This window comes from Leptonychotes weddellii, chromosome 9 (assembly GCF_054177405.1).
Source record: "Leptonychotes weddellii isolate Sample4059 chromosome 9, ASM5417740v2, whole genome shotgun sequence".
In the NCBI taxonomy this organism is placed as follows: Eukaryota; Metazoa; Chordata; class Mammalia; order Carnivora; family Phocidae; genus Leptonychotes; species Leptonychotes weddellii.
The window spans coordinates 85,055,636-85,070,337 of NC_138377.1; the positions used below are offsets into that span (position 1 = coordinate 85,055,636).

General features: G+C 42.5%; 1 protein-coding gene across 3 annotated transcripts in view; it reads right to left on the bottom strand.

The window, feature by feature from the left end:
- RAB27A (RAB27A, member RAS oncogene family) overlaps positions 1 to 14,702 on the bottom strand; it is a 75,332-nt gene that overhangs the window by 51,972 nt on the left and 8,658 nt on the right. Inside the window, exons 1-2 of one of the 3 annotated variants that reach the window (XM_081831106.1) lie at positions 8,718 to 8,780; positions 6,079 to 6,199 (exon numbers count right to left, since the gene is read on the bottom strand). The gene's annotated coding sequence lies outside the window, so the exon portion shown is untranslated. Of the gene's footprint in view, positions 1 to 6,078; positions 6,200 to 8,701; positions 8,781 to 14,702 lie in introns of those variants that run through there. The other 2 variants (XM_081831105.1, XM_081831104.1) reach the window with 2 other exon arrangements.

The following is a 14,702-nucleotide window of genomic DNA, read 5'->3' on the forward strand; positions in this document are numbered from 1 at the left end:
GGGGTTCAGTATCTCAGCCCATCTAAACCAATTCAGGGCATACGAAAGAGGAAGCTCTGTGCTAGGATAAGTACCAAAGAGTGAAATTCCTGGAGCATAGGTATGTATGTACCTGCTCAATAATACAAGATAATGCCAAATAGTTGACCAATATAGTTGTTTTACACCACCAGCTTCACACTTTTACCAAGATCTGGTGTTTGTTGTCAGACTTCTCAAAATGGTAATACATTGTGATCTAAATTAGCATTTCTCTGATTGCTAATGTAGTTGAGCATATTTAATTTGTTGGCCATTCAATTTCTTCTTATGGAAACACATTCATGCCCTTTCCCTACTTTTCTATTGTGTTATCTTTTTCTTATGGACATGGAGCAGTTCTTCATAAATTCCAGATACTAGTCCTTTGTCAGTTACAGATACTGAACTACAAACAGGAAGCAGATATTTGCATCTTTTCACTTTTTTAATGGCTCTTAATCTTCAAGTAGCAAAAGAAATCCTTCTTTACCTAAAGTGATAAAGATACTCTTCTATATTATTTTCCTAAACGTGTTGCCTTTCACATTTAAGTCTTTAATCCATTGGAAATTTTTTAAGGTGTATGTAGGGATCCAATTTCATTATTTTTCCCTGAAGGATATCTAATTGTCCTAGTACCATTCATTGAAAAAAATTATCCTTTCTCTAGTGATTCACTACATACGGGCAAATCTGTTTCAGGGCTCTCTCTTTTGTTCCTGGTCATTTTTACTATCCCTGGGACAATGTCACAAGGCTTTAATTACTATGACTTCACTCTACAGGTCTTGCTCAACTTACAACGGGGTTATGTCCTGATAAACGCATCATAAATTAAAATATCTTAAGTCAAAAATGCACTTAATACACCTAATCTACTGAACCTCAAAGCTTAGCCTAGGTCATCTTAAAAGTGTTCAGAATACTTACATTATCCTAGAGCTGGACAAAATCATCTAACACAAAGCCTATTTTATAATAAAGTATTGACTTTCTCAGGTAATTGATTCAATACTCTTCTGAAAGTGAAAAAGAGTGATTGTCTGGGTACAGAATGGTTTTAAGTGTAAGGGTTGTTTACCCTCGTGATCTTGTGTCCGACAGGGAGCTGAGGTTCACTCTGGCTACCCAGCATCACAAGAGAGTATCCTACCATATTCCTAGACTGGAAAAAGATCAAAATTCAATATTCAAAGTGCAGTTTCAACTGGATGCATATCGCTTTCGCACCTCCATCAAGCAGTGGCTATAAGTTTTATAAGAGCATTAAAAAAAAAAAGCACATTTTCAGTTTGTGATTTCTAAAAACCTTTAATCACTTTTAGTTTTTAAATAATAACTATTAAAGACTTAAAAAATAGATTTTTGAGCTAGTCTAAACAGAACCTTTAAGTTGTTTTAGAGGAAAATAAACTTGGCTTGACTGACAAATGCAAAGTGACAAAAATTCTACAGCCTAGGGGGATGTCAGGGAGGGCAGTATCACCTGGGAGGGATATGGAAGTACGTCTCAAGAAACCTACACCAAATGTCCCTAACTAAAATTAAATGCAAAATGACATACAAATACCAACCCCAAAGGTGTTAATAATCTCAAATAAAGTTTGATAAGTAGACTGGCCTATGCCAACGATCAAAAGACACACCAGCAAAGCTTGAAGTCACTGAGGAGGGAGAGCATAGTTATGATGATTAAATTCAGGCACCAGCCTATAAGCACATCAGTTAAAACATCATGCATTTAACAAAGAAGCTTCGAGAACATGCCTTGCACTCATTACTATGTGAAACGCTGAGAACATAGCTCTGGAAGAGCAACAGTCTAATAGAAGCACTCTCTGTGGAAATGAAGAGTAAAACAAGAACTGCAACAAATATGCACACAATGCTGGGCAGGTGGGAGGGCTGGGGCTGAGAGGGTTAGAAGGAAGAGGAGGCACCCAATATGCCTGGCGGGGGAATCAGGAAAACTTCACAGAAGAGCATCTGAGTCAAGGACTAAAATCGGCATATCAAGGGATAAGTGATACATGGGAATGGACAAAAATCACCAGGCTAGGGTGCCTGGGTGGCTCAGTTGGTTAAGCGACTGCCTTCGGCTCAGGTCATGATCCTGGAGTCCCTGGATCGAGTCCCGCATCAGGGTCCCTGCTCAGTGGGGAGTCTGCTTCTCCCTCTGACCCTCCCCCATCTCGTGTGCTCTCTCTCTCATTCTCTCTCTCTCTCAAATAAATAAAATCCTCAAAAAAAAAAAGTCACCCGGCTCACAAAATGATGTGACAAAGGACTTCAGATCAAATAAGCATCATCCTTTAAAGATAACAGAAACTATCAACAAAATGATCTTTGATGCTAACCTGAAAGGTATAAATAACTGTTGATGGAATTAGGTAAGGGCTGCCTGGCATTCAAAGTACAAAACCCAGACAAGGCTTCCAGCCTTGAGAAGGGACCACGTGTCTGGTCTGGGAGGGTGGGCGTGGAGTGGAGAGGTATAGGAGGGAGAAGGGTATGGTGAACTTAGGGGGCCTCAGCAGAGGATGGCTAAAGCAGTGCATGGGCATAGGTGAGGATGTGTCCAGGCAGAGGCTATAAAGGTGGGAGAGACTCTGCAACCGAGGCCTGAAAGGACTCCTCTGTAACATAAATAAAAAGTCCATGGGGGCGCCTGGGTGGCTCAGTTGTTAAGCATCTGCCTTCGGCTCGGGTCATGATCCCAGGGTCCTGGGATCGAGCCCCGCATCAGGGTCCCCGCTTAGCGGGAAGCCTGCTTCTCCCTCTCCCACTCCCCCTGCTTGTGCACACGCTCTCTCTCTCTCTCTCTCCCCCCCTCTCACTGTGTCTCTGTCAAATAAATAAATAAAATCTGTAAAAAAAAAAAAAAAAAGTCCATGTTATCCTCTGGGCAATGGAAAGCCACTGCAGACTTTCATGAAAGAGGGGAACACAAGGTGTGTGCCTTAGACAGATCTTTCTGGCAGCTCCATGGAGACCGGGAATACACAACAGAGGGTCAGAAGGGGATGGGAGAGGTGGTGATTTGACTTGGGTCGGTGACAGTGGGAAAGGAGGAAAGGAATAATTCAAGATATATTTAGGAGGTAGAAAAATCAGTACAACTTCTTAACTGACTAGTATAGAAGTTAAAGATAACCAAAACTTTTGGTTTGGTAAAGGAATGAATGCTATTACCATTAATGAAGACAGGAGAAGGTGACTTGAGATGACAATTATTATAACCAACACTTACTGAGTGCTTCTCCAAGTCCTTTAAAATACCAACTCATTTAGAGGCACCTGGGTGGCACAGTCGGTTAAACGACTCAGGTCATGATTTCAGGGTCGTGAGATGGAGACCCACATCAGGTTCCATGCTCAGCATGGAGTCTGCTTGGGATTCTCTCTCCCTCTCCCTCCCTCCTGCATATGTGCTCTCTCTAAATAAATAAATAAATCTTTAAAAATAAATAAAGTAACAACTCATTTAATCCTCATAACAATCCTATAAGGACTCTAATTTTCAGATGAGAAGATTGATACACAGGCTAAATAACTTTTCCAAGGTCACTCAGTCAACTGTAGAGCCAACATCTGAACCCACACTACTACAATGCTACAGTGTACTAGACACGATCAATTAAGTGTCCCTTAGACATGTTGGACATCCAGGGAGTTGGTGTTTAACTGGCATTTGGAAAACAGGGCTAAGGTTCAAAAAAAAAAATCAGTGTTAACAATATGGATTTTAGAGTTATGAACATAATTGATTTCCTGAGGCCATGGGAGAGATAGGATGACCACTGAGAATGAAGAGAGACCCAAGAAGGACACCAGGAGGAGACTTTTTAAACAACAGTCCATAGTCACCAAAGCACAGAGGTGCCAGGGTAAAGCCATCTGGACTTTCTCCTTCTTGTGAAAACAGGGGATCCATTCAATATTTGCCGAGTGATGAATCTAGCATTCATAGCTAAAGGTTCCCTGCTCAGACAACAAACAGCAGGGAGAAGAGAAACCCAACAGGGTGTGAAATGGAGAAAACAAACAAACAAACTGATGCTCTCAGTTCTTGGAAGGATGAGCTGTATCTGTGTTTGAGCAGAGTGGCTCCAGCCTCCAGAGAATCATCAGTGATGCAAACTTCTCTCTTGAGCAGCACTCTGATCTCACTCTTCACCTCCCGACCCTCCAAGCCCCACAGAACCGCCGGTGCCGAGAGGGCAGGCACCTAGCCCTACTGCAGCAACACCAGGAGCACAGAAGCAAGCAGGAAGACGTCCTCTTGCAAAGACGGTACAAATGAGTTACGGCTTCTGTGAAAATCAGCTTTTGTTTTTAATGGGCTTTACGTGACTCATCTGCTATGAGGTATGCTCTGCCTTGAGCTCTAGCTATAAATCGACCAAGTGCAGAGGGCAGAAGAAAGGAAGGATGGCTTTAATCCTAAAAGGAGATAACAGAAGCAGAGGGAAGTGGTGAGCATTTCCTCTTTGAGCACCCGGGTGCTGAGGGTCTCGGGAGGGCGGAAACTGGAAGAGCGGGCGGAGGCAGCCTGGGTTCCGGGACCTGCTCACAGGCGCAGGTCTGGGTTGCTATGGAGCCATCCTGCTGGCCGCAAGGCTTCCTCAGCATTGGCTGCCACAGTTCCTGTCTTGTGGGCAGCAGTGGCAAGTAAAAAGAAAAAAAAAAAATCATGTTTTTGTATTCTAATGGCTGCTGGGTCACTGAACACTGTGTCTGCAAAGGACAAGGAGAAAGTCGTAAGAGACCGAGAAGGCAACCAAGATGGGGCTAAACTCCCTTGGAATGTATTAAACCCAACCTGGACATTCTATGGATACGATGCCCTCATGAATGAACATTCCTCCCCACAACACCTTTTTTTTTTCCAAAACTTTTTTTTTTTTTTAATAATCCAAGAATCTAGACAGAGAAAGTCAACTTTTAATTAAGGCTTTCTTCCATTGTGATTTCTGATCATCGGGGCTCTGGATTCACTCCTAGGAGAAAAACCTGAACTCGCACCAAAGAAAACAAAACGAGGAATTGGTCAGCACCCCGGAGTGGAAATCAGGACACTGCCTCGACTCCGACACTAATCTGCTGCATGACCTGCGTATCTGCATCCAAACTCCTTCTACATGGAAGGACACGCATAGAGGGAAGACTAGATGAGACACCGGCAGACTCGGCTGTCTGCAAGCCAAGGATTGGGGCTTGGAACAGATTCTTCCTCACAGTCCTCAGAAGGAACCGACCCTGCAACACCTGTCTGCTGTTGAGGTCACCCAGTTAGTAACGCTTTATCACGGCAGACCTGGCCAACCGAGGTCACCCAGTTAGTAACGCTTTATCACGGCAGACCTGGCCAACCAGCACAGATCTGGAAGGAGAGAGAAATGTATAAAGAACATCAGACCCCAGGACACCCAACCCCCAGATCTTCCACTCCTGCGTGCTATCACTAAGCATCTATAAAATATACGGACCTTTCCTTACATAATCACAATACTACGGCCAAACCTAATAAAATTAACAATTCTCTGGGGGCAAATTTAATTCATAGAACACACCTTATAGTAAAACACATACTTAGATACAGCTTTTCTCCATTAAAGCTATTAACAATATTAAAAACAAAATCCCAATAAGCTTGAATTTTTGTGAAATCCTCAGAGGATGAACAAAACTCTTAGAGCAATTTAATTCCTTAATCAGCTCTCTTATTCAACATACTATCTGAAACTAATGATGTACTATAAGTTGGCTAATTGAATTTAAATAAAAAAACATCTGTTACTTTGTTAAAGTTAAGGAAAAATGCAGTCAGTATTCATACCCACTCGACGGTAATTGAAAAAGCAATTTTCAAACTACACCCCAGAAATTTAGCAGGTGTCTTAGTCTTTGGTTTAAATAAAGAAAAAAAAACAAAGTTAACATGTGCAGTGGTATTTTATGTTAAATTGCATATATTCTAAGTACATGAAAATTAGCATGGCGGAATTCGAAACCTCTACGAAAAAAACATACATATATATTAACACAAAACCATACCTTGAAGGAGAGAGTGTAAGTCGTTGGTTGTTTTTCTAAAACTTTAGAAACGTTGCTGCCAACACTTCAACAATGAGACAACGTCCAATCACATGTCCTCTTCAAAAAGGTTACTTTTTGTCTATGTAATACAAAGAGAAATGTTAAAGTCAGAATTGCCTGCTTATAAACGTTTTTCAAAAGAATCTTTTGAAAAGCAGTCCACTCCATCAACTTTCAAAATCAGGCATCTCTGTAAAAACCCACAATCCCACTAATTAGTCTCAGCTGTTCGTCATATGGCCTGAAGACCAGTCAAGTGATTTTGCTCCTTTCAACCTTACTACAACCCAATTCCCCTGGCCTCTCAGACAGAAGGCGGCTGTATTAACCTCTTCTGGTGTTAGAAGACTGGTATTCCAACTCTTTCTTTTCCCCCAGTCAAAAGAATAGAATATTTTTTTCTTGAGAAAGAATCTTTAAAAGTATTGCATTCTCCAGGCCCTTAAGGGTTATACCAATAGTGTTTCTTCACAAATGCAATGCCTGATCCAAACAAACAACACAGGAGATCAAATGAAAGTGGCAGAAGGGCTGGGGCTAGGTGACTTACCAGGCCTCTCCTGGCCTCCAGACCCAGAAAGAAAACTATCTACTGGGAGGACCACCCAGATTTCCTGCTGCCATTTCAAATTCAACATGTCCTGCCCTTGACTTACCTCCTTTGTTCTTCTTTCCAGACCCTGCTTCAGACCCCCTCTCTTCCTATGTCTTGAATAACACAATCCCGACACCCACCCAGCCAGAAATCTGATGGTCCGATATGACTCCTTCCCCTCTTTCCCTCCCACTTCCAACAGGCCACCAAGTTCTAGGGATCTTTCCTCCTCCAAGTTTTTTTAATTTGTCATCTGGACGGCTATGATCATCCACTTAATTAGTTTTCCGGCCTCCAGCCTGGCCCTGCTACCGATCCATCCTCCTCACCACACCAAAATGATCTTTCCAAACTGCAGATGGGTGTTCATCATTCTCCTCTGTAAAACCTGACTCCCCACAAACTCCATAATGAGCTCCCTACTCCTTAGACTTCTGCCTTAAGTATCACCTACTATTCCCTGCCCACTGACTCCAGCCACAAGAACTATTTATAATTCTCTAGAACCAGTGGTTTTCAAAATGTGAAATCAGTATCATCAGCATCACCCAGGACATGGGTTAGAAATGCACATTCTTGGGCCCACCCCAGGTGTACTGAATCAGGAATTGTCAGGATGGCCACAGGGTCTCTGTTTTAACAAGCCCACCAAGTGATTCTAATACACACTAAACTGAGAGCCCCTGCCCTAAACGCACCAAGTGAGGTTCATCAAATCACGTAGCCCTTCGGCTCCTTCTGCCAGTAATGCTAAGTTAAATGCCCCTTTTCTGTGCTTACTCTTTCCTAGAGCTGGTCAACCCTGTATGGTGACATCCAATTTATGTTAGTTGGTGAATATTTTGAAGACAGGAATTGTATCTTTGGCTCGCTCATCCCACAATCACTTGCTGAGCATATACCAGTCACTGGGACAGAGGCTGGGCTTAAACTAATTAATCTTTCCTTTGCCTCTAAGGGAAGCCATCCTCTAACTTTGGCAGCTTGATGTGTGACTGAAAACTCAGCCTATCCAATCTATAAAATCCTATCACCAACCTCAAGAACTGTGGGCAGCTAAAAAAAGCCTGAACATAACCAGTCTGAAATCTCTCATGGCAAATGACATGGAATTTTTGGTTCACATCTGATGTTGACTCAAATGGACAGACATGGTTTATAAAGGGAGAGGGGATGCATTTTCATGAAACTTACATACGCCTCTATATTATCTCACAGCAACCTCTAGAATTTGGAGAATAATTTAGTAAGGGAATATACCAAGATTTTTAAATCCCAGATTAAAGTTCATTAAAATTCGCTTATCCTAATTACAGTAGGAGTTGAGTAAAGTACTTCATATTAGCACGTCTCAATCTTCAGCATGCTTAGGACTCTCCTAGGGATTTTGATAAAATGCTAATTCTGATTCAATAAGTTTGGATGGGGCCCACGTGATGCCCAGGTACTACGGATGGATGGTCCTAGTCCTAGAACTACACTTTGAGTAGCAGGTAGAAGTAAAACTTCCATTTTTCATAGAACTAGTGGTCTTCCCATTAGAGCGACAAAAACTTTTTTTGACCCCTCCACATTGAAAGCTTTCTAAAATGTCTTTCCAACTTTAGGATAAAGATGGTGCACCAAACACACACCTTAGTTCTGCTACCTCCCCAAATCTCACTAATGTAACAGTAAAAAGAGGTTTTTGTTGTTGTTGTTGTTTTAGGTATGAACTCACAAGGACAAAGAGAAAGTGAGCGGAAACAACAGCAACAAAATGTGGAAGCTATAAAGTAAATGGACAAGAGGTAACTGATGAGCAGACCTGGGAAAGATGACTCTACCTGCCACTAGGGACAGCCAAAAATCAACTCATCACAGAATCTGCAGAAAGGCTCAGGCATTCAGAGCACCCAAACACTCCTGGAGGGGAGAGGAGGGTAAAGTCAAGGCTAAAAATAGTGGAAGTCTGCTTAGATCCCAATCCTCTGAATACTGAGATACCTCCACCCTCACGCACAGGCTGGAACTTCCAGAACGCAGGCATTCTCTACAGGCAGGTGGTTCAAATGCTCTCTGGAGAATCCACCCAGCCCCGGAGGGAAGACCTAAAGAAGAAAACAACAAGCCCAGGACGTACTGATCTAACTAAACCTATGACAAAACTTGAGAGTAGGGGACGGAAATGGCATACACGTGTGGTATGGTGGGTGGGGAAATGAATTAAAATTCTCCCATGGTAAAGTGTCTAGGCATAGGCATTTAAATAATGCTTAAAACTAAAAATTGACCATAGAAATATCGAGTATGTCATTTAGAGACAAGGAATGAAACTACTAGCAAGAGTCACCTAATTACAAGAATTGAAAGCAGTTGTCTCTGCGGAGCAGGAAATGAGCTGGGGGAGGGGACTGATGGCTTTCTGTAACAGGCCTGTAGCACTATGTCCATGTAGAACTTTGATAAAAAATTTTAAAAATTGGGCGCCTGGGTGGCTCAGTTGGTTAAACGACTGCCTTCGGCTCAGGTCATGATCCTGGAGTCCCGGGATCGAGTCCCTCATCGGGCTCCCTGCTCGGCAGGGAGTCTGCTTCTCCCTCTGACCCTCCCCACTCTCATGTGCTCTCTCTCATTCTCTCTCTCTCAAATAAATAAATAAAATCTTTAAAAAAAAAATTTTTTTTAAATTAATTCCTACAAAATACACTAGTACACCCCCCACCCCATCCACGGTTTTCCTTCCTGATGCTTCATGTACCGGGGGTCAGTAGTGGTCCAGAAGCTCATGATCCCTGACGATTCATCAGAAGGCTAATAGTTGCCTAAGGCTACATCACAAAGCTTACATCATCACATCACTTCAACTCATCACATAGTTATTTTATCATCTCACATCATCACAAGAAGGATGAGAATAGCACAATAAGATATTTTGAGAGAGACACCATATTCACATAACTTTCATTCAGTATATTGTTATAATTGTTCTATTAGTAGTTATTGTTGTTAATCTCTTACTGTACCTAATTTATAAATTAAACTTTATCATAGGTATGTATGTATAGGAAAAAACATAGTATATATAGGATTTAGTACTATCCACGGTTTCAGGCATCCACTGGGGACTTTGGAACACATTCCCTGTGGATAAGGGGGTGGCTACTGTAAAATGTAATGTCCATGCTTTAATTTTTTTTTTCTTGGATGATTCAGGACATCACAATAAACATCACTAACTTGTTGTGCTACCTCCTCAGCATCTAGGACCTACAGTGAAGCAGGATGTTGAGGATCTGGGCTCTGGAGACTTTGAATCTCAGCTTTACCACTCACTGGCTGTGTGATCTTCAGCAAGTTACTTAACCTCTCTGTGCCCCAGTTTCCTCATCTGTGGAACAGGGATAATAGGATTATTTTGTAAGAACTGAATTATGTGATTCCTAGAAGTGCTTAAAGTAGTGTTCAGCACATAGTGTTCAATAACAGCTATTTTTATTAAGGGATGTTTGCCACTATAATAAACACCTCCTGACTACTGTAATGACTCCATCTTTTATTCGTTCATATTTCATTCTCCTTGCTCCCACCTTCAGCCAGACGTCCCTCACCATGGTAATCGGTGTGCCTTTCTACAATAACCACTTCCCCTTCCAATGTTCAGTTTCTCATTGACAAGGCACCTGGAAACCAAATAATCAGGCTTATTAGAACTGCATGTAAAATGGAGGAAAGGGGGTGCCGAGGAATGTTCTGAAAGTCTCCGTGAGGCAGATCAGCAAGTTTCCATATATAAACCATCTGTCTGACTACTCAGAACCCTTTGGGCTTACTTCTTAACTATCAACTGTGGGTCAGCGGGCTGGGTGACGCTCAGGGTAACCAACCATCCCAGTTTACTCAGGACTGTCTTAGTTCTAGCACTGACAGTCCTTTTTTTTTTTAATGATTTTATTTGTTTATTTGAGAGAAAGAGATAGAGACAGAGCACAAGTGAGGGGGGAAGGGGCAGAGGAAGAAGCAGACTCCCCGCTGAGCGGGGAACCCGATGTTGGGCTCGATCCAGGGTACCCGGGACCATGAGCTGAGCAGAAGGCAGACACTTAATGACTGAGCCACCCAGGCACCCCTAGAACTGACAGTCTCTCATCCCTGGAAACCTCAGTCCCAGCCCTGCGAAAATTACCTAATCCTCCTAAGTTTGTTTCATCATCTGTAAAGTAAAGGATAATATCTACTTTGAAAGTCTGTTGAGGATTAAATGAGAGAATGTTTGTATACTTCCTGACACATAGTAAGCACTCAAGTGGTAGCCCCAGCTACTGTACTAATTACACACTGTTATGGTCAACTCTAATAGCAGTGGCCAAAGAAATTATTCTTAGATACTTACCCTGTAACTTGGTTATTTTCTTCCTGGCAAAAATAATTTGCCTTATGCACAGTGGATCTCAGGAGACCGAAATGTGTGCTTTTGTGAATTTCCTTCTGCCCTTGCCTTACACAATTTTATTTCAGGGACTAAGACATATTAAAGATATTTAATATTCCCACATTGCTGACTTCTCCACTGGGCGAAGGCCTGGGAGGTTCTCGCCATCTTTTGACACATGCATCTTTTTTATGCTATGGGAGACCTGCGGTATTTGTCAGTAGCTGCTTGCAAACCTATGGACCAATCAGTATGCCACCTCACAAAGAAGGACATCAGGCAGCATCCTGGACATTCTTTTTCAATTTGCATCTTACTTTTTTCCTTCATAATGGAACCAAATCATTCAGTCTCCTGATGGATTGACAACACATTCATTAAAATATGTCAAATCTTTCCCTAAAAAATAAGTATCTATGTTATCATCAAACAGATGAAATCCCATTTCTGACCTCAAAAGCCGAAGCAACTCAGAATTCGATAGATATTAATTACAGCCTGGGGGAAATTGCTCACAACCGTGCATCCCACTAACACAAGGGTGAAGTTGCTATAAGAAAAGTTGCAAAATTTGCGATAGATAACAGAAAGAATCAAGTTACTCAAAGCCAAAACATGGCCCTCTAAGAGGCAGCAGAGAGCAGAAATATGAGACTACTTTTATACACGCTCCCAAGCTCCCTCCTCCCATGCTCATATTTGTTCTGCCAACGTCCCCACCCAGTGCCCAAGGCCTGTGAACACACAAAACACTGGAGAACCACAGAACCTCATCAAAACCTTGAGGAACACCTGGTCTAACCACTGTGCATGGAGTTGGATAGGATTTCTCCAAGTATGGTCGGGTGCCCACTGGCAGCAGAAGCACCTGGAGTACCTGATGAAAATCCAAAGTCCTGGGTTCCAACCAGTCTTCTGAATTAGGATCTCTGAGAGAGATTTGCATGTATAACAAGCTTCCCAGGGGATTCCCGGTTACCCATAAGAAGGTTTGAGAGCAGCTGTTCTAGGGAGACAACAGATAGCAAAACATACAACTATAGTTGGTCAAAGGACCCATAGAGAAGACCATGTTTAACCTCTACCAGCCTCCTATTCCAAATCTGTAAAATAAGGATACTATACCCACCTAGCAGGATGGTGGTGAGAATTAAATAAGTAATAGCCTCAAACATGGTTCCTCACACACAGCACATGCTCAATAAGTAGTAATCCCTCCCCCTCCTTCCTCGTGTATGGCATTCTAATGAAGATTGATAACATTAGGCCCTGTTTTGATTAAATGTCACCAAAGAAAGCAGACGGCTAGCTTAACTTGAGGCCTTGATGTTAATGAGTCACGAACTAAAAGGCCGAGGCCAGCGGCTTTAACCAATGGTTGAATTGCAAAATGCAGCCATGGACAGTGGTTCTCAAATTTGAGTGTGCATCAGAATCTTCTGGATGGCTTTAAAATACAGACTGTGGGCCATACCTCCAGAGTTTCAGATTCAGTACTGCTGGGCTGAGAATCTGCATTTCTAACAAGTTCCAGATGGTGCTGATGGTGTTGGCCCCAGAACCACACTGATCGTCACTCTGCAGCCCCAGAATCTAAAATCTAATTGATCTGACACTTTGTAATAAAAAAGGAAAACTAGGCTGTATGCATTTCCTGCTTGACAGCAGACTGGTTAGTTTTGTGTAAATAAAGAAAAAAGTAATAAACCAGCAATTTCCGAGGTGGTGCTGCCTCTGCCCTTGAGAAGCTTTGTGGTCATGTTCTGTGAACAGTGCAGAGAGGAAGCTGGGAGATTTGAGTGCTATCTCCCTGCTCACCCTATGTGTCACCCTGAGTGAGGCACTTGAGCTCTCTGAGCCTCAGTTTACTTATCTGGAAACAGGGGTGGGCTGTCACTGGTTCCCAAAGCTGGTTGTGCACCATCCATCATTTTGGCAGCATTTCAAAGAAAACATGGATTCCCCAGGCCTGGCTGCAAACGAACAAATTAGAATCTCCACAGGAGAGACTGGAAAATGTGTGGCTTTGTGTGGGTATGTTTTAATAAATCTCTCCGTGTGATTTTCAGACAGCCAGTTATGAGGAACCACTACCAGGGTGATCTTTCAGGCCTTTTCCAGCACACGGTAGCTCTCGGATCTTTTTGATTTCTAAGTCCCTGTGCCCTGAGTCTGTGCTTACCAAGTACCTGTCTTCTTTTATATGTGCTCCCCATGGAGTTTTACTACAGGAAGCAAGTGCATTAGTCCTCAAAGAAAAAAATCTAGTCTGCTTAACAGTTCCACTTCTCACGTATCAATAAACTAGCATTCTGGTTTGAGTTTAAAAAATAAAGTCCAACATGTAAGAGAAAACAGGAATTACATAGCACTAAATCTGTAAAGCAATCTTCTCTATCACCAACTGCTCATTTACTTTGTCATTCATTCATTATTTTTTTAAGATTTTATTTATTTATTTATTTGAGAGAGAGAGAGCATGAGTGGGGTGAGGGGCAGAGGGAGAAGCAGACCCCGCGCTGAGCAGGGAGCCCGATGCAGGGCTCGATCCCAGCACCCCAGACCATGACCTGAGCCAAAGGCAGGCACTTAACCAACCGAGCCACCCAGGCACCCTGTCATTCATTCATTATTATCTTACCATCTGTCATGTGCCAGGTATGATTCTATGGGTTAAACACATAGCACTTCACAAAACAGATAAAGCTCCTGCCCTCATGGAGAGAACATTTTAGCAGGAAGAGAGAGACAATAAATAAGTGAACATAAGGATAAAATAATTTCAAATGGTAGTAAGTACTGTGAAGACAACAACACAATAATAATAGGATAGTGAGTGACCAGAGGCTACTTTCAACAGAGTCATCAGGGTGAAAGTCATCACCCACTTCTTTTTTTTTTAATTTTTTATTGTTATGTTAATCACCATACATTACATCATTAGTTTTAGATGTAGTGTTCCATGATTCATTGTTTGTGCATAACACCCAGTGCTCCACGCAGAACGTGCCCTCTTTAATACCCATCACCAGGCTAACCCATCCTCCCACCCCCCTCCCCTCTAGGACCCTCAGTTTGTTTTTCAGAGTCCATCGTCTCTCATGGTTCATCTCCCCCTCCGATTTCCCCCCCTTCATTCTTCCCCTCCTGCTAACTTCTTCTTCTTCTTTTTTTTTTCTTAACATATATTGCATTATTTATTTCAGAGGTACAGATCTGTGATTCAACAGTCTTGCACAATTCACAGCACTCACCATAGCACATACCCTCCCCAGTGTCTATCACCCAGCCACCCCATCCCTCCTTCCTTGAAGGAATGATATTTGAAATTAAATCTGAATGCTGCCAAGCAGCCAGCCAGGTGAGGATCTAGAGAAAAACACATTGAGGAAGAGGTAAGGGCAAGCGCAAAGGCTCTGAGGAAGGAATGAGCTTGGCACCTCCAAGGAACAGAAAGGAAGGAGATGAGTCTGGAGATGAAGGCACAGGGATGAGCTGAGGCCATGGAGGCCAGCAGAGCCCAGATCATGGAGACATCTACAGACCACGATCAGAACATCTGAATCTTACACCAAC